The 23990-nt window shown below is 39.6% G+C and overlaps 1 long non-coding RNA gene across 7 annotated transcripts in view; it reads left to right on the forward strand.

The window, feature by feature from the left end:
• Window positions 1-7477: 7477 nt before the first annotated feature.
• LOC110340115 overlaps window positions 7478-23990 on the forward strand; it is a 37611-nt gene continuing 21098 nt past the window's right edge. For 5 of the 7 annotated variants that reach the window (XR_005869565.1, XR_005869566.1, XR_005869563.1 and 2 more), the window contains exons 1-3: window positions 17970-18837; window positions 19031-19105; window positions 23009-23160. This is a non-coding gene — a long non-coding RNA (uncharacterized LOC110340115). Of the gene's footprint in view, window positions 7585-17969; window positions 18838-19030; window positions 19106-23008; window positions 23161-23990 lie in introns of those variants that run through there. The other 2 variants (XR_005869564.1, XR_005869567.1) reach the window with 2 other exon arrangements.

Below are 23990 nucleotides of genomic sequence, written 5' to 3' on the forward strand. Positions count from 1 at the left end.
CCAGCATGGCGAGAAGGAAGAATCAAGATTTTCCATAAGGGCATAAATCCCACACAATGATGGAGCCCTTTTAAAGGACATTTTGGGGGAGGTACCTTTTGAAATCCACAGGAGGCTCTGTGGAAGCCACAGAATCTCTCCCAGGTCCTGAAACTTACTAAGTTTGCTATTTTAACTTCCTACTGGGCCAGGATACAAAGTATGAGGACTTTCAAATGCTAGAAAAGCAAAACAAAATCAGGAGGTAGGTAAGGGTGGTGAGGGGAATGCATGGGTGGCCAATAAGGATTCCTTTGCGACTCATATTTCTCTATTGAAAACCAAGGTTTCTGGTCACATTAGGGTAGAAAAATCGATAGCAGCTGCAGGTGGGAAGGTTTGAACACATACCTCCCCAGGCGGTATTTTCCTTGGTGTTTTCTGTGTCTGTGCTATGTCGTAAAGCATTGCAGATTGCAGTTCTATGGTTAGCTGAATCTTCTTCTGTTAGGTAGAAGAACTAAAACCGTTTTTTCATTTTTCTTCAGAACACTCACCATATTCTATGCCCTTCCTTCATTTGCTGCAGTGTGGGTGTGACATCTGCCTGTCTTCACGCACTGTCAGTAATGTTGGTAATACATTACAGCAGGGTGTGCTGAATGGCGATCACAGACCCACTCAAAACAAAGTTACAGAGTGCCTCTCTAAGGCAAGAATCATTGGCCTGATTATCGAGGGGAACCACACTTGGGGGATTGATGGCTTACCTTTCAGCTTTCAATGTTAGCAACAGCAAGATAATTATGAGTGTGTTGATCTTTGAAGGTCTTTGTAGTACAGTCAATGAACAAATTGTAAATTAAGAGATAGTGATAATTCTGAATGGTGAAAAACAGAATTCAATATATTCCAGAACTAATGAGTCCAAAGGAGAAATGTTGGAATTTTTAATATGTACCTTTGAAAAGCGGCAGACCACTGATTTGTTAAATAAGATATTTCTTTAAGAACTTTTATCCCGCTGGGAATATGTCAGAAGGCTCAAGCATGTGTGAGGAAAATAGAAAGAAAAACCAAAAGAACTTCATATTCCTTTCCATTAGTGGAGGGTTCTCACTTTCAATGTTCCTATTATGATAAATAGAATAGGAAGGTATGAAAAGGCTGTTAAAATAATCACAGATGTTTGAGTCATAAATTATGTGTTGATTTAGAGTGTCAGCGGGTGAGCTGATTGCTTCCATGTAGGACTAATCAGTGAGACTAGAGAATTGGCTATCAGTGGCTTCAGGTCTCTGTATCAGATGTAAGTCTTAAGCTGGGCCAGTGGGCTCTATCCATGGAACATTCCAGTCATTTGAACAACAAACATTAGGCCCTGTGTTATCTGATTTTTGGTGATATCAGTTTGCCAGTATCCTGCATGGCAGAATTAGGCACACATACTGTGGTAAGAATGATGAGGTCAGCAGCCAGGGTGTCTCATTGGAGAAAAAAAAATCCCCAAATCAAACAGCCAACTAGTAAAAGTTTGCTATGGGCTGAGTTCATCAGTTAATCAATTATTGTTGACCAGCTGTGTGCATGAAAGGATCTTGACATGTTTAAAGTTAGATACGACCATCCCTTCCAAGCTTTCCTTCCTTGTCCTTTGCAAAACTACAAGGCAAGAAATGGTGAATTGATTAAATAGAATGAATGTGTTTTTAAAACCAAGAATCTTGTGGGACAAAAATGTGAAGACACTAGCTAAAAGGGAAAGGGGAATTAGTACACAGTAAGGTCTTCTGATTTAAATATCTTTGGGATTCTTGAAACTATGGTTTTCTCTCTATAAAAAGTACTGTTTGACTATCATACGACAAAGCAAGACAGTTAACAAAACTCTACATTACTCAATGAACACTCTCAATGGTGGATTCCTCTCTACTAGATAAAATTTCTCCTAGCCTTTGGCTTTCATTCTTGATAACTTTTATTTCAATGAAATGTTCATTCAAACTTTAGCATTATAGTGGTGTTGAATGCCAGTTCCTCTGTAGATGTGACCTGAAAAATCTAATTTTTTAAATATCCAAAGTTTTGTTATTTTCAAACATCAGTGAAAACATCTGTAATTATAGTTGATGTGTCTCTACTTCTTTAAACATCATAAATAGCATATTGAATATAATTACTGTTATCACTAAGGTATGACGATAAATGTAGTATCAGTGTGCTTGTGGCCCATTAAAATGTTTAGAGTTTTCACTTATGATAAATCTCTATATTATCTCAAATTACTGTATTTTATTTGTTAGCTCTTAGTAGTTTTCTGTTAGCTATTAATCCTTGTCATACTTGAAGTGCCTGCTCTATTACTCAAGTCTATCTGTTCTCCTTTTTCAGTTCCTAATCCCCTATGGTTTAGGAAGTACATAGCTAACATTCTTCAAATTTTGTGAAAACTGGAGAAAAACGCCTTATGTAGTAAATATGCTTTACTGTCTAGATGTCAGGAAAAATATTTCCGTTGCCCAGAGGCCTTATTTACTAATGTAATAGAGGGACAAAAATTATTTGCTTTTAGATGACACTAGATTCTTTTTATGGGGAATTCCTTAACAACTACATAATTCTGCCACTAATATCCAAGTGCTTAGACACCCTGGGGAGATTAAAATGAATGCAATCATAATACTTTCTTCTAGCATGCAAAACATACAAACATCCCAGTATATATTCTCAAGCGATGGTGGTGTGAGGAAAATGTGTCCATGTAGGGAAAATGAATGTTTCGAGGGTTGGCACACAGTATTGAGGTGTCCATTATGTTTTAATGTTAACTAGTATTGTGATTTTTCTTTATTTGCATGTTTGTTTCTTTTGCTTATACATCCCAAAACTGGAGGATAAAGGAAATTCTCTAGCAAAGAAAAAATGATCCAGATGAAAATTAAGGATGGATAATTAACACCAGATAGAGGGGCATTAAAAATATTCAAAACGTTTTCAAGAATTAGAGGTGTCCTCTAATTCTTGAAACTCTTCCTGAGTTTTTAAATTTTTCTTAATGTTCAATGACTTAAATCAGAAAATTTCCTGTTGGAGAGAAATGGAAAACTTTAATGTATGCTTTTTGTTCTCAGTTTCTACATAACATCCATTTTTTTTTCTTTTTCCTGAGATGGGGTTTCTCTGTGTAGCTTTGGAGCCTGTCTTGGAATTCGCTCTGTAGACCAGACTGACCTCAAACTCACTGAGATCTGCTACCCTCTGCCTCCTGAGTATTGGGATTAAAGGTGTGTGTCACCACAGCCTGGTTTACAATCACTGTTTTCTATAAGAAAACTCTTCATTCTAAAATTTTTAGGCTTTCTGATAAGTAAGTCATATTGCTGGCTTCTTAGCAAGGGTCCCTTTGCAGAAGGCTCATTCCCTAAGTCACCAATGAGCTTTGGCTGGCTTTAAAGTTAGACCTTGTGCAATGACTCTGGTGGACTCACAGGCTATAGGAAGCATTTTGTTTCTCCTTTCAAGTAGATGTCATCCAGGACTTTGTAAAGATGCCCAAGGAAAATGATTTTATATTTCCTTTTTTAAAGTGTTTTAAGTAATTCCTCTTCAATCTTCCTAGTATTTTCCTCTCTTTAAGTTGTTGTATCAATGCCATTGAGCAGTTGTATGGTTCTATGCCTTGTGAGCTGATGAGTGGGGTCATTGGACGGTTGAAGGTGCTTTGTGGAGGGGGACACGAGGTTTGGGAAATGCATATTCAGTGATGTGTGAGCGGACTTGATGCCAGTCCTGAGGGCAGACTGCCTTCGGTTTTCTTTCTTCTATTCACCCATTTAAATCACCGGTAAGGTGAAAGTTTCACAGGATCAGTGTAGTGTGCCTGGTGGGAATCACACAGGTGTCTTCCACACGCTCAGCACAGTGGTTTTGGCCAGCTAGGGAGCTAGGCCCCTGTTCCTGCTTAGTCTTTCCTGTAGCTGTCACCTTTTCAGTGGCTGCAAAGGAGAAACAGTAAAGGCAGAGCAGGCTTCCTCTGCCCTTTGGAATCTTTCTGTGGATTACGCAACACTTTGGCTAGCCAGTCAGAAAACCAGAGTTGCTCTCTCAAGGGAGATGCCAGCAGTGTGCCTCACGTCATGGCAGTTCAACTAGATCAGCTTCACTTTAAACGTTAACGAAATGCCCCCCCCCCTTATGGAACTTCCTCAGCCTTCTAACGCAATCCATTTCACAGAACATGAAAAAGAGATCATCAAAAATAAACTTCTTGGATTATATAAATAAGCTAATCCTCTATCCACTTATAAATATTATTGGGAATATTAGTTAAATGATACCACATGTTAGGGCAGAAGTTATAGGATCAAAATGCCATGTACCTCACAAAATAAATAGGGGCTGCTACTTCTGGCATCACTGGTTATTTTATATCCGTGGGGTGTGTTTTGAAGGTGATTTTTCTCACAAGGAACATGCTGTGTTTAAATTATTAATTCATTAATTCCTGAGATATTCAGTCCCAATGACAGCAGAGTTTTATTTTTCTCTCTAGCTTGCTGGGTTCACAAATGCGAAAACGACTAGGAGCAGGAAGTCAGTGCATAGCCAAAAATAGAATTCAAGGCTTTTCGCTTTTTAGCACAAGATGGAAGAGATTTCACATGGAAGTAAATTTGTGCTATTTGTGGTCATAATATCAAGTGTGATTTGGAAAATTGCTTCTGACCTACTACCAATTTTAATTATTTAAATTGTCTTGAAGCATAACTAGGGCATTTTGGTTTAGGAAAACACACAGTCTTTAAAGCAGTGTCACTCAACTGGAAGTCGTTCAACGCCATTCAGACTACGCAAGGACACAGATGGGACTGTGACAAAATCAACACACATACAAGGAGGACTCCACTATCGTGCAGCTACGAGTCGTTGCCACTTACACACTCATGTTTAGTAAGCTGGGAGATTCTGAGTAGTTGGATTAAGAGGAGTAAGGCCTTGAAAGAACAACTTCATGATGGCTACCATGTGACATCTCTCAGAATTCTACAGAGGGGGACTGAGTGATGGCTCCTCTGGTAAAATGCTTGCTGTGGTAAAGATGAGGGCCTGATCCTCAACTCCTACATACGAAGCTGGGTGTAGTGGCATGTGGCTCTCATCCCCATGTTGTGAAGGTGGACACATGGATCCCTGGCCATCTGTCTGGCCAAGTGGCCTCACCTATACTCAGTAAACTCTAGGTGAGTGAGAGATTCTGTCTCAAAAATAAGTTAGAGGTCAATTGAGGAAGACACTTAATATCAACCTCTGGTCTCCACATGAATGTTCACACATGTAAGAATTATCCAGAGGTCTTACACTACTTAGAATTTTATGAGAATAAAATTTCTGTTGTATAAACTATAATTATGTGGTTAATAACAACTTGTCTTAGGATCATCTCTAAATAATGTAATACAAATACACTCTGAGTACATTTCCATGATAATAATAAAACAGAAAGTAGTTGCGTCTAGGAATGATTTGACAACTATTATCGAGGAGCTTATTAAAACAACTTAAGTGTATAGATACATCTAAGGAACTAAGAAGAAAGGGGAAACCCAAATAAATGCAGTTAGTTGGGCAGTATTTACATGCAAGCATTTTTTAAAGGACTGGGGTGATCTTTATGTCCAACATGCAGCACAAGGACCCCGTGTGCCCAGTATAGCTATGAATGCAGTCCATTACAACCTTGCAAACTTACCTAACATATTCAGTTTTCTTGTGAATTTTATTTTTTGCAACAGTACAGTTTTCAAAATTGAACTTTGTGGATAACAAGGTCATATATAGCATATGTGACACACACTGCATATATGTAGAGTGTGTGTCTGTGATGGCAGACACAATGGTTAGTTTTAATAGAATTTAAAGCGCTCTAAGAGACTCAGTAGTGAGTATGCCTGTGAGGATAAGTTCAAAAAGGATTGGCTGAGTGGTGTGTGATGGGAGATGTAATTCTGTAAATCTGTCTCTTATTGGTTGTTGAATAAAGCACTGTTGGCTAATAGGGAAGCAAGATAGTTGGGACTAGGAGTCAAGGAGGATTCTGGGAAAGAGAGGCAGAGTCAGTCATGATGTAGCCGCCATAGGAATAAGAGGTCCGGATCCTTTTCTCTGGTAAGAGAAATACTTAGATGAACAATTATGGGGTAAATACTTAAATCAGAGATAGCCAGTAAGAAACCAAGCAAACCGCCAACAGCTTCATAATTAATATAGCCTCCTGTGTGCTTATTTGGGATTGATGTGGCTCTGGAACCAGGCTGGCGGGAAGGCTGCACTCTACAGGTGTGGAAGACCCGCCCTGGGAAGTATGCAGCACCTTCCAAGGAGAAGGTCAAGGGTGAAGCAGCGTTAATACAGCCTTTTTCCTTGTCCTGACAAGTGCGCCTATCCCCAGTGCTGCTGGTCCTCATTGACATCAGCCTCTCCAGTCTTACTGGGGCTCTTCAGTGACCTTGCAGGTCAACGGCACTGATTTAGGATGCCAAGACATCCAGCCTTGTGCAGTTATTGATTCTTTGCCTCTCTAGTGTGCAAGCACATGGGTTGTGGTTGGGCTTCACAACTGTCACTGTGTAAGTGTAATCCACTCTCTCTACATGAGTGCACACATGCACATGTGCGTGTGTGTATGTGTATATACACAATGCACACACACATATATGTTTATATGTACACACACACACACATGCACACGCACACACACACCACATGTGCAGCTGATTCTAGTCCTCTAGAGAACCCTGCCTGGCATAGTAGTTTTTCAATGTATAAAGTTGACTGATGACCAGTGCTGCAGATGCCTTAGAAATAGTGGAGAAAATTACAAAGAGACCCATGACTCCAAGGCAAGAAAAAGAACGAGGTGGTGGAAGCAACAAGGAAAGAGGTGTGCTGTCCATGGGCAGACATATCCCAGGATGCTGAGATAAGCATGAGGTGAGGAAATAATCCTAAGAGACATCGCTTTCCCTTTGCATGGATATAAAGTACGTAATTGGTATTTCTGGTTAATCTCCCCAAAGCGGGCTTTTTCACACTAAATTTCTAGCAACTGCTAACAATTTCCACTATGTATGCAGCCAGAAGCCTCTGAGATTGATACCAGACAACGAAAGCCCTGGGGCGCTCACAGCAGAGGATAGTCACAGTATTCTAGATCTTTTAAATAAGCAAAGGGGAACAAAAGCACTAAGTTGGTAAGCTTGGTGGTAACCCTGAGACCATAAGGCTTCCACTCTGAAACAAAATACTGGAGATTATGCAATGCACTAGGCTTCTGAGGAATCTCTATTTTGCAAGATTTATGACATTATGTTTTCTTGGCCAAAGCTATCAGAAAAACAAAGCTGCTTCAGACAGTGCAATGAAAATGTTTTCAGTTTTTCCACGTTCCAAGCACAGGGGACAGCCCATCATTCTTTAGATATACCAGGCAAAACAGAGCTGCTGCTGCTGGTTCTTTATGCCCCTTCAATGCTGTCTTTGAATATCACCTTTTAAAAACTCACTCCAGAATTTCACTCATCCCATCGCTGATGAAACAGTATCCAGGTATGGTGTCCTCCAGAACAGACACATATTTAATATCTCTTTTGGGCTGTGTGTTTGCTTTATTTGCCTTTTTTTTCTGGATAGACTGAGAATAATTTGAGGAAAGTGTACAAGCCGGTTCCTTGCAGAGTGTCTGTTTTTAATTGCACTGGAAAGCCAATCCTTCTGTTGAGTAACAGAACCCCTAATGAGAGAGAGAGAGAGATCAACAAATGCTTGTTGCATTAAGTCCACACCCTTCACCCACTTGGAAGTTTTCCTTTTGGCCAGTCCTGTTGAGACAGCTCTGGTTCTATCAGTTGAAACTGTCCTGGTTTTGTATGTGTTCGATCAACTTAAAAACATGTGAAGAATTTGCTTGCTTATGTAGCCCAGGCACTTAGAGGAAAAAAGAAGGTCTATAATTAGATTCTCAAAGTGGTTGAAGACCAAAGCAATTGATAAAAGCAAAGCATTACTGTAGGCAATGCAAGCTAAAGGTGGCTTTCTCGCTGTGTTCTGAATTTAGAATGAGATGATGAATATTGCATTATTGGACAATAAAAGACTAAAGTTATGATATGCAATATTATGATAGTCTCCTTACAAACAGAGCAAGACCGCAGTGCTAACCCAACTAAAACTTTATGAAAAAAATTATAGAACTAGGCAAGGTGGTAGCTAGACAGCAAATGAAATCAGAGAAGAATTCATTTACATTAGTAGAATCACTTGAAAATGTACTAAAAGTTTCAGTTCATCAGCAATGAAAACGTATTTTACTTAGAAATTTAATAACAAAACTTGTATAACATCTGTTGGGAAAATAATATAATCTTCCTGAAAGACATAAAGGAGGAATTCATAAATACAAAACTATGCTGTATTCCTTGGAGGACTGGCTTACTACTGTAAAATTTCAAGTAAACACGTAGATAACCTCTACTTTCTGAAAATGGGAATTTAAACAATAATGAGATTATATTTTCTTTCAAATTGTCAAAGTGTAAAACTGCATGGATCAATTTTTATCATTATTTATGATAGGATCACACATTTTTACAACCTTTTGGATGATAATTTAAAACTATGTAGCATCCTTTTAAACTCAAGTCAACAGTTCTGGCTTTAGAAATCTGTGCTACAGAAATAGTCAAGTTAAATGACATGTTGGGTATGTAATAAAAAGTGTTTGTAGAAGTTGAGTTTAAATTATTTTCCATCCATTCAGGGAAATGTCGTGCAGATTTAAAAATGATGCAGCAGCTGAAAATACCCAATGACGAGTGTACACCAATGAACTGAAGCATCTATCTGGTGTGGCTCTTTGCTTGTAAAAAAGAAAAGTGTTGTGCTAGAAATATGGCTGAGTAGGTAAAGTCCTCCCTGGGCAAACATGAGGACCTGAGTTGAGAACTGCAGGATACATGTTTAAAAGGCAGGGAAGGACAGTGCAAATATTCAATGCTAGGGGACAGAGACAGACAGACCATAGGGCCTCACTGGACAGTCAGTCTGGTATTGCAAGCTTTAATCCCAGTGAGAGACCCTGCTTGAAAAAATAAGGTAGACAAACGATCCATGAAGGTACCAGATACCTTAGTGTCAGCCTTTGGCCTCTACATGAGGATGTGTACATGTCAACCTGTACATCACACATATACACATGCACACATGCATGCACACACACACCCTCTTTCATGGTGTATGTATATAAAATGGATATTGAAAAGAAAGCTTAGCTAGCTCTTGGGCTTGCCTATCTACCGCTGTCTCCCCAGGACTTAGAAAAGCTATTTCAGAAGAATTGTGGATTTGACATAAGACACTAGCTTGAACAAACAAGCTACCAAGCAAATACAGTTCAGATAGGTTAAATACTAAACTTGAAGCGAGGAGCCATGACTGGGAATAAAATTCAGAGGCTTTCTGGCCATTACGTGTCCTCTTCCACAACTTTGCAGCATGTTAGAATGCTCTGTGGAAATCGTTTACTTCCTCAGAGGAACTATCCTTCAGGAGGACACAGAGCTCACTAACTCCCAGCCAAGGCAAGTTAATGACAACAGTGACGGCGGTGGTGACAAGAGGCAAGAGGCTCTATGCATCTCTGAGCTTTCCCTCAACTGTGACAGCTCTCCCATTGCCTCCCTTTGGTCTCCCACCCTATGCGGGGGTCTGAGCATGTGTGCCATTAAAGATCATTTAACTTGAAGCACATGAGACGTGAAACAACGGAAGAGAAGTCGGAACAGACACTTCTGCTTTTCCAAAAGAAAGAACCATTCCTCTGAGGGTCAAGGTGGGGCAGAGGCTTTCAAGCTGGAATGTGAAATTTCAGATTGAGAGCTTTGCTTAATAAGGGGGAAAAGATCTTTCAAATTTAAGACAACAAATTGTAGACTTCTGGAGGCACTGAGATTGCCTTACTTTCTAGGTTTTAAGTAGTGCCTCCCAGCTTTCTCGACACGTTAAGATGCTGTTTTAGAAATACTCCATCAATGTAGAACCTGTTGGGCATAAAGAAAATGTTCTTCTTGTTGCCAAACACTGAAGAACCATGAGCAAACCTCACCTCTGCTTTAGTCTCATCGCTACTTGGATTTGCATGGCTATTTATTTCAATATTAAAGACTATTTCGGCTTTTTTTTTTTACTTCGCCAACAATCAAGCTCACGACGAGTTATTTTAAAACACGTTCCAAATATTTTATTTCACCCCGCTTCATGTTGACAGGTACAACAGTCCCATCTTAGCTTCTGTTCACACAAGAACACATTTCCAAACCCAATTAATAAGAGGTAGACTGCTTCGCCAGCTCCGCAGAGCCCGGCACCTGCTGAGAGGACTGTCAATTGTTCGACACGGTACTTAGAGCTGTATTATGGCAAAATGAAAAAAAAATAGGCATGGGAATGAAATTAAAAACTCACAATGAAATAGTTGATTAAGAAAATTAAGCCATTTAGCACAGATCCATGCCTCTGCCTCCTGGAGGAGATCTTGGGAGACCGCTGGGGGCCGGCGTCTGCTACCCGTTTGTCCTCGATGGTGATGACTACTTAATTTTAGTCACAAAAGACTCCTCTGGCATTCATCTAAATTTTCAGACTCCCTTTCAAATTTATTCATAAGTTTCCTCTTTCCCAGTGACCCCAACATACTTGGTGCTGGGAAAGGGTCCTGTAACAAATGGCAGAGCTGTACCTAAGCCAGAATAAAGCCTTAGGGGTCCTGAGGGCCAACTTCAGAGAGCCCCTCCTAGGGCTAGGAGCTGAGACTGAGCTGAGTCTCATTGGCCAGACAGTTTAATTGCCAGATATTTTAAAAAAAGTGTTTTGTGGAGAAGGGGAGGAAGAACGTGATAAGGAAAGCTTTGAAGGAACCATGATGAATAGACTTTGCTGTTATCTCCTCCCAAGAGCATTTTCATACTAACTGTGACTCTATTTTGGGCTCCCTAAGCCACTAGGTTGGCTCATAGCTGGCCTACAGAAATTTAGTCTGTTCCATGCTGTTTTTGTTTGTTGTTTTAGTCACCAAATTGAACAGAGCAGCTACACTTTGGGAACTTCCAGAAATCTAGGAATACACCATCCATTCTTCTGTGTGACTTAGCAGTGCTTGTATTATGCACTATGAAGCACAGCTCAAGTTAAAATATTAGTTTTTAAGAGAGTTTTGATTGTGTATTTTGAACTACAAAGGCTTTCCAGAAACAACAAGAACATGCTAAAACAAATATAATTAGTAGAATTGTTCTCAAGCAAGAACCCTTTCTGTATGATTGGTCATGAACTATCATCTGTTGAGTTCAAGAGAATTTTGAATAAATTAGTTATTAATTCAATAGAACTAAAAATTGGTATTCATTAGGAACTATTATGGTGATAGGACAGTTTCCTTTTTCTCTCTCCCTCGCTCCCCTCTGAGATAGTGTCCTATATATATTCTAGGTTGACTATTGACCTTGAACTCACTTGTAACGGAGGGTGACCTAGAACTTGACCTTCTTGATTTTTCTACCTTTACTCCTGAATTTTCGCATCAGGTCTAATTGATGTGGTACTGTGAACTAAACTGAGGGTTTTGTGCTTGCCAGATGACCTTTGTGCTTGATAGATGACCTTTCTATCAACTGAACTGCATCTCTAGCTTCCTGTAACCTATCTACCCACCCTGCTCTGTCGTCTTCCCTTCCTTCTCTCCCTTCTTTACTCCTTCTCCCTCCAACTTTTTCTTTAAAGGACCGAAAATAAAATTAAATGATATTCATCAAAAATTGTGAAAAAGAAAAAAAAGCATAGGCATATCATAAAATGGAATTAAATAAAAGTTGGATCTTTCAAAGAGGCTTGCTCATCCTTATCCCAAAACTGAAGTCTCAAGCTTCCTGGAAATTAACCCGAAAGCATTAAGTGCTTGACCCACTAGAGTTTCAGTGGCCGGACAATGTTGTTCCCAGGAGAACTATTTTAGTCCTAGCACAAAGTTCAGGTAGAAATAGATCTACTGTAGATATTCAAGCTTAGACTGTACCATGAACTTCAACATGGACAACATGGAAGCAGGAGGTTTACATTAGACTTGTGGCCCAGTGTGGCTGATCTTCACGAGCACTTGTCACATTAGCAAATTCCACTGACACAGATGCAGGGGACGCCACCTTATCATTTAATTTAGGAAACAGTACAGACAGCGCTGTCAATTCCGTGAGGCTATTTTATGTTGTGGCAACACACCACCAGAAACCCCCACTGACTTAAAACAAGGTTTCTTTTATACCTCACGCAATACGCTCGTCATGAGTGGATAAAAGGTTCTGCTGGCTACAGTCTCTGAGGAACCTGGGGGAACAGAACCCTTTTGTGTTCATGATCACAGAGACTGGGGAAAAGAACACAGCCAATATGTACTAGCTTTTAGAACCATTGTAACACACTCTCAGACATTTCACGGCTGAAGTGATCCAGTCACCAGGCCAGGGCTGTCTTCCATGGAGCGGGAACATGCATTCCTCCCATATGGAAATACACAGACTATCCCAATTATATAGACTAACAACCGTGTACCCTTAGCAAAAACCCTTACAGAAGGATTTTCTCAGCTGACATCTCTCAAGATATTGGGAGATAGAAAAGTTGCATTATTTCCTACTTACTCCATGAAGTGCAAGGTTCTTTGCTGGCGATGAAAATTAAAGCCATTTGCTTCTGTGGGCAGAAAGGACAGCTGGGGGAGGACTGAGGCACTTCTATGAAAGAATAGCAGCATGGTGAGGGCATAAGGAAGAATACCACCACAGCCCAAAACTTTTTATTGTTGAGATCTTATACCCCAGTCCCTTCTCCTATTCACAATCCTGTGCTTGCATAATAGGGTTTTCTCCGGCAGCTCATCCTGCCCATTCTTGGGTGACTCTTCCCCTCAAAAATGTCCTGTGACTCTTAGTGGCATTCCTCAAATTTTTGAAGCCTTGACTAGATCATTTTGTGTAATATCCACATCTCTGCTATAGCACAAAATTATTTTCATGTAGTAGTTTGTAATCAACATGTTTTAAGTCTTTTGTTTTAAGATAACACTTAAAAAGAGAATGGGGCTAATTTTGATGATTAGTGAAGGTCATAGTTCATTTATATGTAAACTAGAATTGGTGCTTACCAAATAAAAACAGTATGCCCACATTTTGTATTTAAACAAAAATAATTGAAAATTTCACATGACCCTATCTAGAGCAGTGGTTCACAACCTTCATAATGTTTTAGCCCTTTAATACAGTCCCTCATGTTATGGTGATCTCCAGTCATAAAATTATTTATTTATTAATTGGGGGATTTGAGACAGAGTTTCTCTGTGTAGCCCTGGTAGTGCTGGAACTTGCTCTGTAGACCAGGCTGTCCTTTAACTCAGAGAGATCCACTTGCCTCTGCCACCCAAATGCTGTGAAATTATTTTTGTTGCTACTTCACAGCTGTAATTTTGCTACTGTTATGAATTGTGAATATCTGTGTTTTTCAATGGTCTTAGTTGACCCACATGAGAGGGTCATTTGACCCCCAGTGGGGTCGTGACTCACAGGCTGAGAAACACGGCCTAGAGCGTAAGTCAAATTATTTCTTGGGTGTAATCGAAGCTGTTAGCACGAAACAATCCCTATTTGTTCTGGAAAGATTATAGCTGAGGTAAGGCTAGCTCTGGGGGCTCCCTGAGTCAGTTTACTAAACGGTGTCAACTACAGGTTAGTGATCAGTGAAGGACTGGTAAATGTGTTGATTCATATATGACTGAAAGCCAACATTAATGGAAGCAGTTGTTTAAAAGGAAAAGCAACAAGTGGTTTTGAAGAGTGTTTTTTAAATCATTACATTCCTTAGAATTATAGACAAGTGATGATCAGAATCGATACACCTGTCTGTTGTTCTAGCTTTAAATTTCTACAGACAGAGTGGGCCTTAGTGTCTGTATCACCTCCATGATCATAGTGGACTGAACCACTGAAAGTGTAAGCGAGCCACCCTCCATTAAATGTTTTGTTTATAAGAGTTGCCGTGGTTATGGCGTCTCTTCAGCAATAGCAAGCCCTAACTAAGACAAGCTCATATGCTGTTTGCTTATGCAAATTCTTGAACCTGGCAGCACTTGTCACCTGTGGAGTCAAAGCTCCCTGACAGGGGTCATTGTATCCGGGTCTGTTGAGAGCATCACGGTGCTGTGTGAGACTGCCTTTCCCTCTTGCCAACTTTTCATTGTTCTTCTGTGTTGAATTTCCCATATGGAACACTTAGGGAGTTTGTTTAAAATTGGCCGTCCTGGAGCTGGAATAATTGAGCTGTATGTATTGGTCTCAACTGGTATCCTTGGTCGTGTGGGATGGGCTCAGCCTCCGGCCCTTCCTACCATTACCTCAGCTGTGAGTTTTGAGGACAGCGATGAGAAGAACATGTAGATTTTCTCATTTTCCTCCAGTTCCTCTTCTTCAGCTGTCCAGACTTCTCTCGCTCAGAACAAACACGGTGACTAATACAAGCCTGCAGCAGTGTTGACGGCGCAGGGACGTGGTGGATGAGGTGTCCCCTTCACCTCCAGTCCTGTCTTAGCATTTTGAGCAGCTCAGAGGTCAGGAATGCTGTTGTCATCATGGCTAGAGTTGGGTCCTGAAGAAATTAGCAAGTTAAGGGGAAGATGACTCAGAGCTGCCTAAACCTCATACTCTTGAGATATTTTAAGCAACAGAAAGTCGTAAGCAGCTGTTAGATATCTTTGCCTCTTTGTTCAGGCAGGGCTTCGTTAGCCGGCTCCCTTCGGAAAGAAAACACTCATAATCACCAGCCCATGCCAAACTCCTTTCTTAAAATTGTTAGCTGCACACATAACCTGGCCCATGAAACTTAATTTTATGTAGGATCATCTCATCTCCTAATTATTTCCTGTTGTCTCAATGGATATTAAATTTATTATGGGAGAAAATGTACCTTGCAGTCCTCTTAGTCTCTCCAAACTCAAAGCATCCCCTTGGACACATGATAGATGGTGCACACAAACCCTAGTTTCATTTACATAGGACTTTAGAACACTTTTTGTCCATTTTTCCCCTTTGAATTGCACTACAGCCCCATAAAGGGGAATGCTTTTATCTGTACTTGATAGGTCAAGAAACTAAGGTTCAGGGAGATTAAGTATGCTGGCAATTAGCGGAGTCTGGGTTTATTTACATACATATGTATTCTGAGAGCTTAATTGAAAGGCTTTAAAAAAGGTATACTTAATTTCTTTCTAGTCATTAGATTCCTGTCCTCTATGTCTTTCCTCTGTCTCTGAAAGTACATAGACAACAATTGTGTAATGTGCAAAAGTGTAGATCTACAACCTAATTATTCTTACTTGAATACAGAAGAGCTTATCTGCATATGTAAAGGGAAATGGCACAGGACAAATTCCAAGTTCATAAGTAATCATACATCCATTTGTGAGGTACCCAACATGCTGGCAACAGGTTTTCAGGGAATTCAGGATATTGTCAAGGTTCACTGTTTACCTTACAGAGAAGAGAGCATGTAACAGACTATTTGCTTAAGTAGAGCAAAAGGTACATGCAATTTAAATGTTAAGTCATTTGATTCCATCAATTACAGAACAACCACAGTTTTTTAACATGGTGGGAGAATGGTTTTGAATGTAAGTGGGCCTTTGGGGGACTTCAGCCACTGTGGGATTTCAATGAAGATAATACAGTTTTTAAATTCAAATGTCCATGAGCTGCCACCTTCTTCCTGTGGGTCTCAAGCTGCCGAAAGGGATGCAGCTTTGAGATGATGAAAGACACTTGCCTTAATTAGTTGTTAGGATTCACAGGTTCTTGTTGTAGAAGGTCGTTGAGTATTCGGGCTTCCTACGGCAGTTATTGCTAGGCTAGCACAAACAAACAACCTATTTATATCACCAGAGTAAGAATTTAATCAAATTAAATATTAAAACCCATTAACATGGAAAAAAACCAGAAGTTTCAGTTCAGTTAAATGCGAGCACAACTGTTGCTTCTTTATCCAAGAGATTATAAACATGATGTGCAAACGTTTAGGGTGCAATTAGACTTTTCAGTCATTTTGCTTGTGAAAAATGAACTGTATATTGATATTTGAGAAAGTTAGCTTAATGGATCTGCAAAAGCAGAGTAAGAGTGGCTCAGGCAGGGGTGGGGAAGGGAGGGCCCAGGAGACCATTGTTGTCCATGTCGAGAAATCTCTCTTTCTATCTCCCAATTTAATCTGTCTGTCCCACTTAGTATGCCTTAACCTGGAATAGTTCACTGTACTTCACCATTAAAAATAATGCATGGTCATTTAGATTGATGAGTACTGCTGCCTCCGAGGTTCTGTAAATAATGATAACATTACTGTCTGTTGCATTATGTAAGATCACCTAAATTACAAGCAGAGGATGTATCATGTCATGGTCAAGTCTAATATATATAATTTATAGGTTTAATTCTCAATGTCATAAGTGTCTGTTGAAGAGGGCAAGAATGATGACTGTTACCTGGAAAAATAGATGAAGCCTGGGTAATTTTTTTCTTCTTCTAAATTTGGAGTTTAAAAGATTGTGAAATACGAAGGGACACTTTCTAGTAAGGGAAAAACTTATTTAGGGTCCCCCACCCTCCTTCCAGACTCCATTAAGCCATTAAGTGCATCTTTTCTTGTTTTTTAATTCTAGTATATTTCTGACAGTGCTGTCCATGTGACAGCAGAACTGGGATGGGTAAATGTGCTGGGGTTCCATCACTTTCCAAGTTAACACTGTTTCAGGGATGGAAATGCCACAGTCCACTGGTATCTTCATATGCTTGCGGAATATCCTGAAAAATTATTAAGGATGCTCTAACTGTTATTCTGTTCCCAGAGTCTCATGCTTTAGTATTTTGCTGCTGCTGTTCTTAGAAGTCTTGTTTAGCCAAGTGTCCCCTTCCTGTAGCTGTGCCTACCTATCTCTGCCTATTTATCTTTCATCCAGGACAGCTTTTTCCATCCCTTACTTCATTTGCCTTCATTATTATCATTGTTATTATTATCAGTATTATATTTATTTAGTTTTTGTCATTTTTAACATAATAACTTTGGGCTCTGTCATGGTCATTCTATCATGTTAGGATTTTGCACACACCTTCCAACAATATCATGGATGGGTACAGAGTACTGAGTTGTTCTTCACACACACACACACACACACACACACACACACACACACACTCTCACACACAAGTTTTCTTTGAAAATGTCGTGCATGTATACAGTGTATCTTGATCACTTCTATTCCTCATTCCGCTCCAACTCTTGCCAGGATCTCTGCCCATCACAGCTCTCTCCTAATGTTATGTCTTCATTTTAAAATTATTTACTTTTAACTCATGGAGTCCAGTTAGTGCTGGCCAGACACACAAGAGGATGGGTCATCTACTGCAACATGGGGGACCAATCAGTGACCACAAGCCAAAGAAAACTGCCCCTTTCTCCCCTAGCTGCCATCAACTGCCAATAGTTCCTCAGATAGGTGAGCAGCCTTGGGACTCACTCCCCACTCCATGCTGGAATTATTAACTGGCTTGATCTTATGTAGATTTTTCTTTTTTGTTTGTTTGTTTTGATTTTCAAAACAGTGTTTCTTTGTGTAGCTCTGGATGTCCTGGAACTTACTTGATAGACAAGGCTAGTCTTGAACACACTGACATTCACTTGTTTCTGCCTCCCTGAGTGCTGGGATTAAAGGTGTGTGCCACCACCACCCGGCGTGTGTAGGTGTTTTAATACATGTATTTGCAACTATTCTATTTTTGTATATAAATATGAATCTTTTCTTCAAATGTTCTCTTTTTGTATGTAAATATGAATCTGTTAGTGTAAGTATATGAGCTGTATGAAACAAATACTGATTTAAGCCAAAATGTTGAATGATAGCAATTTCATGTGATCAGACTGCCACAACTTTCCAATTCTTATTTGTTGTTGATTACACTTATATTACTAAGAATTGCCCAGGGTTTTATGCATTCATAGAGACCATTTCCTGATTAAGTTAGTTGTTTTGACTAAAGACTCTTTGTTTTATTCCCTCTCTCACTGACCTCAGCTGACAAGAGACACAATGGTATTGCTTCTGACCTCGTTTGCTTTGGGTATTCATGAATTCCCCTAGTATTGAAGAAGTGTATTCCAACTAATATTTAACAGGGGATGCCTCTTGTACCTTCAGAACACTCTTTCCTGTGTTCTCCTCCCAGTTTGTTTGCTCTGTTGTTCCTTAGATTTTTCTCAATAGCATGCTTCAGATCTCCTGTTACATTTTATATGGACTATTATACTTTTAATATCCAATGCTTTTGTCATGTGTTTGTAGCAGTGTATTGGTTCTGAGTCATGGGTGGAAGTTCTCACCTGTGTAAGCATACTAATAGAACTGTTTCTAGACTTAGTTTTCTTCTTGCATGATCTCTTTTTCCTCCACCTTGCTTCTCCCTTCCACCCCGTCCCCAATGCTCGGTGCTGCTTAAGAGTGAAGAATGGATAAGGTAATTGGGAGGTGTGTGTGTGTGTGTGGCAGAGGTTGTCAATGTGGGTTTTACTGCAGCTCTGAACTAGTACCACCTGCCCTGCTGCTGTCTATGAACCTCTATTGGTCATTGGTGTTCCCAGAAAATGATCCAGGCTAGCCACACAAGGCCATGATAAACTGAATGAGACAGAGGAACGAACATCGTCTACTTTTCTCTCAAAACTGTAAGTCATGTTGTTTTTCTATGAGGCATGGTGTCCCCTACTGTAAGGAGTCACTGTCTTCCTGTCATGTTTGACTGGATGGAGTTATGGGGATGGTTTAGAATAGAGTGCTTGACATGGCAAGATAGTCTATAAACAGAGACTGTTAACCCACCTCTTTGTCTTGTTTTCATTTTTTCCACATTTTCAAAAGTGCATGGCTCGGAAAGGACAGAAAACCCATGGAGGTTTGGCCAAGCAAAGGGAAAGTTTCTTAGCTGCTGTGCAGGTGGGTGATCATGCCAGCTTTCTACCTAAGTTCACAAAGTCATGTTATCCTCATTCTCCTGGTTCACCCCTTCTAACGTTTTCCTGCTGTATTCCTGTCTGTCCTCCTATCTCTTTTCTCTCAGACTCTTCTCACTACTCTCTTATAGGGTTCATTACTATTTAACTACTAATAATTAATGTTTCTTTTTCTCCTGCCTTTCTCTTTGACAACAATAACAAAACATGTCCCTGAATTTCAATACTTTCAACTATATTGACCCTGCAATATTTAAAGATGCTACTTTCTATCTGGTATTAATTTTGCTGTACCGTGATTACATCAGAAAGCGAGAGTGATACTGTTTCTTTGACTCTGAAGGAAGTCATTTGGTAGTCTACTACATGCTAGGGTTTTTTGGGGGGAGGGCCATAGTCTATGCTTGAAAAAAAAAGTGTCTTTGCTTATCAAGGAAAAATATTCTAGGTAACTATAAACCAAACTCCTTGATTCTCAAATTATTTTTAGTTTTGGTTGTCTTTGAGACCGCTTTTCTCCTTCGTCATGGTTCCTCTATCAATGATTAAATAAAAAAGACCTTCTTTCTTCCCTTTGGCATTTATAGAATTAGCCAGAGGGCCAACAGCTGACTAGTACAGGTTGGGGCAGTTCTCCACTCTGGGAGCTTGTCTAACCCTTCTTTCTTTTTATGGATATGACAATGTTTATATTTTTCCATTTGGCTTCTTCCTCAAGAGGCAAAGGCACATTAAAGAGCCCTGCATTAAAGATTTCTATTTAACCCGTAGAACAATCAAGGACTGCAGAAGCAGAAGTGAATTAACTCTCTAAATTTCTAAACTAGTTAATGTAGTTTCTTTTATTAATGTGCTTGCTCCATCAACACTTCTTTCCACTTAACACTGGGGATAAAACCGTCTTTACAGACCTTATGATAAAATATGGTAATATTTGTGAAAGTGCCTTTTCAACAATGAAGTGGTTTATAAATGTCCTCCTTATTAGAGTTCATTACAATTTTCACAATAGCAGAATTCCTCTGAATGCCTGATGCATCAATTAACTATTACTGCTATTAACACATATCAGACACTGTTAGCATTTTCTACTTCAGAAAGGATTAAATATCCCAGTTCTCTCGGAAGAGGAGGCGTATATGCAAATGAGAAATCTGGGAGAGTGAGATCAGTCTAGAAGGAAACTACAGTTAGAGGCTTTGTGGTGGAGGCAGAATGCACTGTACAAGGTCCACAGGGGCTATATATTGCAGATTATAGGTGTTACATCTCAGTGGCATAGTAAGTCGGTTGGGACTATCTGTTCTCTGGGGGAACAGCACAGATTCTTTATTTGATTGTAAAAAAAAAATAAAAGCTACAGTGGTTGATGTTTTGGGGAGCCTGTGGATTACTAATACCTGTCTTGCAGTCAATGGTAATCCACTAAATCTTAAATAAGTGTATGTGGTGTGGTGATGTAGTCTATTGAGACATTAAAACTGTGCAGACTAGATATGTTTGTTTGCTTTTGGACATTTATAGGCAAGCTTCTTGCTGTTGTTTGGTTGGGGCTCCATTTCTTTCTACCCACGGTTGTACCTTATCTATGTACTGTTGTTTTCCTAGTTAAGGCTTGCTAGGTGGGGCAAGAACCCACTTAAGAAAGAAGAGAAGAGGTGTTCAGAGATCTGGGGAGAAATCAGGGGATAGGTATGTCCTCCAGACTCTTGGTCTCTCATCTCCCAGAAAAATGTTAATCTATTGTTTCTATCTCTCCCCACATCCCTTTTCTCTCTCTGTGCCTGTCTCTATCCCTCTGTCCTTCTTTTCATCCTCCCCCTCTGTCCTCTATCCCTTTCCTCATTCCTTCAACATGGAACATGAGTGTGTGTCTTTGTTTTCCTTTGCCTGACCTTTTTATATCTTCCCTGCATCCATTGAGAAGCACTCACTGGGAAATCCTGAGAGAAGCAGGACTCGTCCCATCCTCAGAGAGTCAAGGCTCCAAGTCCTTGGCTCAAAGTTTATTGCTTGTCAATAGCTCCTAACTAATTTATTCAATAGAAAGAAACAATAAAGTCATTTTCAACCCTTAACTTATTTTTCCCAATCCACTAAATTCATAAGCACTATAATCTTGAAAAGCCAAAGACTTTTCATAGTGTTTCCAATTGCTTGTGTTTGTTGTATTGCCATTGTATGAACCAAAGCTAGATCTGAGTTTATTTTGTTATTTTCCCATGTGCTTCTATAGCTATATACAATGGTAGTGGTGACTTGGTTATTGTTCTAAGTTTATATGCCATTTTGTATTGTAGTTTTGCTTTGTTTTGTATTGTTTCAAGTTTGTATTGTGGTTATTTATGTTTAATTTTACCCAGTCTCTTTTTCTTGATTTAATCATGTTTCATTATGACATCAAGAGAATAGAAAATTTTATCCTTCAGCAAGATGTGAAAATATAATATCCTACAATTAAAAATTGTGAATAAATGTATTTGGTTAATTTTCATTTGTTTACTTTAAAATAATTTTAAAGCTATTGCTCTTTTATTTTTAAATCTTAGGAATTTCATCTCTCTTTTTCTGGGTTAGATAATTTATTTACCCAACTTTTGAGTGTGTAGTACTAGAACTCAGTTCCTTAATGCAAGTAAAGTGTTAAAGCTATTGCCTTGCATCCTGAAGGATCAGCAGAATAATTCTGGAGTGTGAAACGTAGCCTACTGAGAGAATTGCAAAGGCATGGATCAAAGCAGATGGTTAGCATTAAACCTTTTGTAATTATAAGGTAAATATTAGTGCTTGCTTGGGCATCAAGATATATAAATCATGGAATTGATGAATTCTAACACAAATTGCAAATCAAGTTTTCTACTGGGTCAAAATAAGTTTGGGGTAATTATGGGGCTGATTTTTTTAAGTCCATTTTTCTGTTGACCAAATAACACAGGCTATAAAAAATAATTGATGCAATTAACTTATAAAGGAAAAACAAAAAGGCTAACTTTGGTTCCTGAATCTTCAGATTTCAGTCTAAGATCAGGTAGCCCTGTTGGCCTCTGGCCTCTGAGGGAGCAGGGTACCATGACGTATGCTGGGGTAACAAGGAAATATAGTGAGACTACAGGACTCTTGTTATTCCCTGTGAGGACATGCCTCCGATGACTTAAAAAACTCCTCCTAGGTCTTACATATTTAATGTATCACTATATTTCAGCAATGGGGATCAGACCTTTATTACAAAGTCAGACACAGCAACAATAATGCTAAATTTATTTAGGTCAGAACAAGGTGAGACTTAAGTACCAAAGTCCTCATGTCTTTCCCTGTCTTGAATGTGATGGAACAAAACTTTCCATCAAGTAGATGAATATTTACTGAAGAAAACAACGAAGTACTCTCAACTGTCCTCTGAGTTCAATTTCAGATATTTAATTAAGTTCTTACAGAGACCATCAGTACAATGCCTTGATTCAGTTATCTCTGAATTTTTATGGAGCTTATTGTGAAGACATGGCCAATGTCTATGATTATTACAGTCGGGTCATAGAGTCCAAAAGAAAAAAAATTAGAGAACATGTAGCTTAGACATGTCAAGGACTCATTTTCCACATGATAAAACTAAAACTGAGCCCTCAGCATGATAAATCATTTGCCCAAAGTCCCTTTAATATAAAGTGGTTAAAAATGAGTAGAGAGGGCTAGACTTCAGTAAATATTCTTAGATTATTATAGTCATGCTTTTCTGTAAGAATCTTTCTAGAATGTCAGACCATGCTATTATCATATGTCCAATAAAAATCAAGCATCAAGAAAATTTTATATAACTTTATATTGAAAGACCATGTAACATTTTATGTCCCTTCTGATGTAGCATAATAAAACTCCTTGTGATTCTCAGATTTTTGAATTATGAAAAGAGAGAAGGTTTCTTGGAAGAGGCATTGTGGTAAATAATGAGGATAAGAAGGGATAAGAGGGGCCTTCATGAAGCAAATATCTGCATCTGCTGGAGCCTGTGACCCAATCCCAGAGGAAGACCAGTCATGAGAGGTAACCCTGGGCCCCAACTCAGTTTATCAAGCAGAGAGACTGTGTGGAGCTGGTCTACAGCATGCAGGGAAGGATTTCTTAATGCCCTTCCATGGGCAAATCTGTAGATCAATGTGCAGGCAAAGAGTCACCAGATGGGAACAATATTTAGAGATATTAATCTGAAAGTGGGTTGTGTAACAAGGATTGCCATGGCAGGGTGACAAGGCTGTGTCGCAGAAAGGAGGTGTGATAAAGTCAGGCTGGGAGGGAACCTAGGGTGTGACTAATGGCAAGGGGTCTCCAGGATGTGACAACTGGTCAAATGAAAGTTTCTTCTCCTTGGTTTGTCTCCTTCTGCCTAGTTCGCTGATGCCATGGTAGATCCATAAGGAGAACAAAGATGTCTGAGAGGGAGACTTTGGGGTTGAGATGAGAGCTTTCTTTTTTCTTTCTGTACGTGCATCAGCTTGAACCATTGGGCAAATGAAAGACTCGGCACTTGGCCTTTTGTTTCTCCTGGGACCTATGTGCATTTTTTTTCATGTTGCATTTGCCTACAGTGTACATTACAATAATTAGGCCCATCTTGTAGGAGAAGCAATATTATAATTTTCGGGGTTTGAAAATTAGTAATGATGATAACATTAATGGCACTCACAATCTCAGTAACCACTATCACTGAACCCTTCCGTAGCTCGCCATTGCCAGGAACTCTTCTCTTCCCATTCTGACCCCTTTCCAGACGGGAGCCTGGGCAAGGTCAGAGCTGGCAGGGAGTGTGCCACCGCTTGCCTGCTACATTGTGTGCGCCTGCGCACTGCACTGCCCGGGGATCAAAGCATTCTTTC

This window comes from Mesocricetus auratus, unplaced genomic scaffold (genome assembly GCF_017639785.1).
Source record: "Mesocricetus auratus isolate SY011 unplaced genomic scaffold, BCM_Maur_2.0 Super-Scaffold_100018, whole genome shotgun sequence".
NCBI classification, from domain to species: domain Eukaryota; kingdom Metazoa; phylum Chordata; class Mammalia; order Rodentia; family Cricetidae; genus Mesocricetus; species Mesocricetus auratus.